Here is a 5,664-nt window from a genome sequence, read left to right as displayed (position 1 = left end):
GAAAGATTTATGTTTCACTGCAAAGACATGATAAACTAAGGAAGACAGCCGGGCATGAGTGGGTGGAGACAGGTACACTGGAGGTGAGATGACTGCAACTGAGCCATGGGATGTAGGGTGGGTTCTCACCCAGAACAGGCTCATTTAGTTAAGCAAGAGATAACAGAGTTATCTTTGTAGGGAACGGAAATTGAAAGTTGAAATGCAAAACTCTGCTCATGCTGACTGAGCATTTTCATACTAAAGGTATAAGAACATCATTTCCATTTCTATTCCCCTAAAACCCGGGAGGCAGAGACCAACTCTGGGCCAAGGAGTGTAGGTCAAGGGGAATCTGACAGTTTAAGTCAAAAGCATTGCTTTATAACGTCAATGTAAAAAAAAAATTTTTTAAACACATATTAAGTCTTTGGTTCTTTATATTTAATTTGTTGATCTGTTACAATCAGGAGGTAAATTGTTAATTCATAAATATGATTGAAATTAAGCCGAATGGCATCTACTTTTTTCAATCAACTGAAATTGTCTTTTGGCCAACTTTAAGGTCATACTTGCTGTCTTTTCTATGTGTGTGTTGTAAGGACAAATATGAATTTAATCTAAGAGACTTAATTCCTGTTGTATGTGACAGGAATAGACACAACGCAGGCAAAGGAGCATGGAGGGTCCTTCAATGCCATTCAAAGGCATAAACGCTGAGGTTCTTGGGCATGTTTGTTATTATCATTATTAGTTTAAATTTTCTAATATTCCATTATCCAAATGTAACATGTGTATTTGTTATTTTTTGAATTTTGCTTGATGTCACATTATGTAGTGACAATGTTAGACTTTACTCCAATCCTGGAACTCTGGAAAATAGCAAAGGTAAACGAACTCCTTTTCTTCTTTTCTGCAGATGGTAACAGCTTACTTACTAAGAACTATGCTTCCTCTTTAATTTCAGTAAGACTTAGGATAGCCCCCTTGTTTACTTTGGAAACAGCAAGAAAGGAATCCTCAAAATTCCCATCCATTGCTTTATCAACGGTTACTGATTTGTTGGTCCTTATATCAGTGGACACAATGCCAGTTAACATGATTTAATCAAAATTAAGTTTTTCTCCTCTCCCAAATGTCTTAATTTTTGGACCACTTTTGAGCTTTGTAATTCAGAGCAACATTCCTGCCAGAATATCTGTACCCAAGAGTAAGTGACTTCAGCATAAAACATCATCTGAGAAACTGAGGCTCCTGCCATGTACTCATCCACTCCTCCATATGGGAGTTTTCCTACCTTGTTTACCCTTGGGTATAAAAGAAAAGCTCTTTTTTTGTCTGACTTTTGAGGCTTTACAAATTTTGTGGCACGGCAGCTTGCTAGATCTTAGTTCCCCGACCAGGGACTGAGCCGTCCCCCCGCAGTGCAAGCACAGAGTCCTAACCACTGGACCACCAGGGAATTCCTGGTAATAATCCTTTATAATAAAATCTATCCTTATCTAAGTTTGACAGTGGTAAGTATTTCAGTCCTTCCACCTGGACTCAAAAATGTATATTCTTTAATTTTTAAGGTCACGTCATACTATATCGTTCTGTTTTTCACATTTTTGAATTGTTAATAATTTGTATCAGTTTCATGACGATATCACAGGAAGACCTGTGTCAAAATCTTCCTGTGATTTAGGAAGTTCCTTTTTTTCCTTGTGAATATGTTAATTTGGCTGCCTTGATAATTATGTAAGGAATGAAATTCCCCATTACAAAAATGGATTCATGACTTTGCCTTCTAATCAGCTTCTCCTCTACTGGTCTGTGTTTAACGTAAAGGTTCCACCATTGAGTCATTTCCTTGCTTGGAAACATGGAAGTCCACACTGAAACGTCTTTTTTTGCCAACACGGCTAGTTTCTTTTTTTTTTTTTTTAAGCAAGAGACAGGAGACTTCTGTATAAAAAAATGTGTTGCTTGCAAGACACATGCAGGGTCTTCCCTGGTGGTCCAGTGGTTGAGAATCCGTCTTCCAACGCAGGGAACGCGGGTTGGAAACCCTGGTCGGGGAAGTAAGATCCCACGTGCCACGGGGCAACTAAGCCCGCGTGCCGCAACTAGAGAGAAACGACCCCAACCAGCGAGCCACCCACCGCCAAGGAAAGATCCCCGGTGCTGCAACTAAGACACAACGCAGCTAAAAATAAATAAATATTTTTAAAAATACATTAAAAAATATGCAAAAAAAAGCTAAAAAAAAAAAAAAAGGGGGGCTTCCCTGGTGGCGCAGTGGTTGAGAATCTGCCTGCCAATGCAGGGGACACGGGTTCGAGCCCTGGTCTGGGAAGATCCCACATGCCGCGGAGCAACTAGGCCCGTGAACCACAACTACTGAGCCTGCGCGTCTGGAGCCTGTGCTCCGCAACAAGAGAGGCCGCGACAGTGAGAGGCTCGTGCACCGCGATGAAGAGTGGCCCCCGCTCGCCGCAACTGGAGAAAGCCCTCGCACAGAAACGAAGACCCAACACAGCCATAAATAAATAAATAAATAAATAAATTTATTTAAAAAAAAAAAAAAAAAAAAAAAAGGAGAACAAAGGCACCATTCTTAATAATTTTCTTCCACATTATTAAAAAAAAAAACAAAAAACCTCATAACTACGGTTCCTTTTATTTTCCTTAAAAAAAAAAAAAACTATCAGGCTTAGGCACAGGTTGCCGGCGCCTGCCAACCAAGCTGGCTCCCCACAGCAGCTCCCTCCCATGAACGGTATGTTTGACTCTTCACGTTTTATACTCAAGGCATCCTTTTCTCTTGTCTGACAACGTGTATATATTTCCTGCTTGCTTTCTGTACAGTTTTGTTACCGAAAACAAACAAACAAACAAACAAGAAAGGCTCCTTTCGGCCCAGGCCTGGCGAGCAAGGGCTGAGCCGCAGTTTCAGGTGGAGTGACGGCCTCCCACCAGGCTGCGTGCCGCCGGCCCAGCGGCTTGACGGGGCCGGCAAAGCCCGAGGCCAGCGCCCAGTGACCCGGCAACAGCCCGGGCACGTCCCCCGCTCTGCCCACGGCGAGGCCGCAGAGGACACGGATGGCCTGGTCCCGGTGGTCCTCCATCTTGCCCTGCGCGCCGTGGAGACCCCCATCGTAGCTGGGCGACAAGGCACCGGGGGGCTCCTGCTCGAGGCCACTGTGACTGACGTCCCTGCCGGGCCCTGTGGGGAGCCAGGGGTGGGGGTGGGGGGGCGCTGGATGAGAAGTTATCGCTTGAGAGATCGAGACCAGTGTCTTCCCAAGGGCGTCCCCGCTGCTGCCAACACGGCTAGTTTCAAACGTTGCATAATGATCTATCTAACGCACATCCCAAAATTTATTCCAGTCACTGCATCTTTTAAAAATGTGGTGTTGGGGACTTCCCTGGTGGTCCAGTGGCTAAGACTCCGCACTCCCAATGCAGGGGGCCTGGGTTCGATACCTGGTCAGGGAAATGGATCCCACGTGCATGCAAGGAAGAGCCTGAGTGCTGCAGCTAAGACCCGGCGCAGCCAAAAATAAAGAAAATAAAAATGTGATGTTGTTTGCATGTTGTGTTACACCAGGACATTCTGCTCATTTTGTCTGAAAATATTTTAAATACGCTAATAGCCCTATGTAAACATCATGTTACAGTTGATTGCTGTTTCTCTATGGATGAAATCTTCCACCTGCCAGGGATGTGGGAAAACGTACTGCAATAAATGTTTAATGACAGAAATTGCCACAGAAATATTGAGGGCAGAAATGAAGTTATTGCATAGTCCATAATCTAGATTTACCTTCTTTAGGGTTCATATTAAAGAGAATATACCTCCCCAGTAAATGCCCTTAGAAATATGGCAAAGTTAACTATTCCTTAGATGAGAATAAATCCCAATGTCTTCTGAATACTATATATTTTACAGGCTCTATTATCCACACCTGACAGAACTTTCAGCAATAGAACACAAACAGCTAAAATACATTACAGTTTAAAAATAAAAGGTACATTTCTACTTATTCTCATAATGAACATATTGTGAATTTGAAATTGCATTATATTTAGTTATTGTTGACTTAAGTATATTATGATGTAAACAAGTTTTTCTCAAAGATATTTTAAGGTAATTCAGCACAAGCATGGAATACAATAAGTATTTTACAAAATAAGGCAATTCTTATGGCTCAAAGTCAAAGACAATAACAAAAGAGAAATATATGATTATATGTGTAGAAGAATCCAAAAAAAAAGGCAATTCTCATCAAAAGAAAAAATTTTTTTCTTTTATTTCCCTTTCTCTTTTTATTTTATCTATGTGAAATGATGGATGCTAATTAAACATATTGTGGTAATCATTTCACAATATAGGGAAGTCAGACTATTGCTGTACACCTTAAACTTATATACTGATGTATGTAATTGTATAAAGAGTTGTTTATACAATTCTTATATGTCGCTGTGTAAACATTTGGTTTCAAAACGGCAAATAGGGGACTTCCCTGGTGGTCCAGTAGTTAACACTCAGCAATCCCAATGCAGGGGGCCCGGGTTCTATCACTGGTCAGGGATCTAGATCCCGCATGCCTCAACGAAGACCCCGCGCAGCCAAATAAAAAATAAATATTAAAACACACAGAGACAAACACACACAAAAAACAGGAAATGGGACTTCCCTGGCAGTCCAGTGGTTAAGACCCTGCACTCCCACTGTAGGTGGTGTGGAGCTAAGATCCCACATGCCCCGTGCTGCAGCCCAAAAATAAATAAATAAAAATACTTAGGCTAAAACGGCAAATAATTAAAACCCGTTAGCAAAAAGAGAGAACAATACAATTTATAACAATTTTTAAACTTATTTATTTTTTTCTTCAGGCCGCGCTGTGAGGCATGCGGAATCTTAGTTCCCCGACCAGGGATGGAACCCGTGCCCCCTGCAGTGGGAGTACAGAGTCTTAACCGCTGGATCACCAGGGAAGTCCCAATTTACAACAATTTTTGAAAACGTTTTGCTCTTTTTAAAGCAACTGACCTAAATTATCACTTGCCTTAGTTCTCCAGTCTCAGACCCTACGACTTGTCCCTGAGTCTCTGGAACTAAGTAGATTGTTGAATTTGGCCTCTGGAGTGAAAGGGGAGTAGAAACGGAGAAGCTGTTCTGCTGGGTGTCAGTATGAAATAGCCCATTCAACCCAGGGAGAGTTTTGTGTTTCTCATTCTAGTGTGTAATACAGAGACAAGTTCAGTTCTTAAATTAATTCTAATTGCACAAAATCTTCCTGGATCCAACCACTGACTCATGTCAACTACTCTGGAAGACCCACATTTCCAGAAATATGAATACCTTTGGGCTCATTAGCAGGACACGAGAGCAACCTGCTGGGAAACATAGCTTTTATTTAAACCACTTTCTACTTGTTTAGAGGAAACATCTTCGTTTCCGACATAACTGGCCCCCACAAATGTAAGCTTTAGCTTAAAATTGTTACGGACTGCAACTTAAGCCAGTCAAGTACAGCAAGTACCTTCCAAGCACCTTCCGGGCCCGCCCCCTTCCCGCCCTCCCTTGGTCCCTGCTTGCACCTGGGTTCCCCTCACCTTCCCCCAACCCGGTCCTTAGCGCTCCACCCAGACCCCGCCCCGCCCCTTCACTATGCGCATGCGCACTTCTCTGCGGAC

At 42.5% G+C, this 5,664-nt stretch overlaps 1 pseudogene; it reads right to left on the bottom strand.

The window, feature by feature from the left end:
- Nucleotides 1-5,664, bottom strand: part of LOC118885142 — a 584,965-nt pseudogene that overhangs the window by 174,709 nt on the left and 404,592 nt on the right.

Source organism: Balaenoptera musculus, chromosome 19, assembly GCF_009873245.2.
Source record: "Balaenoptera musculus isolate JJ_BM4_2016_0621 chromosome 19, mBalMus1.pri.v3, whole genome shotgun sequence".
In the NCBI taxonomy this organism is placed as follows: domain Eukaryota; kingdom Metazoa; phylum Chordata; class Mammalia; order Artiodactyla; family Balaenopteridae; genus Balaenoptera; species Balaenoptera musculus.
This window is presented reverse-complemented; position numbering and strand designations above follow the sequence as displayed.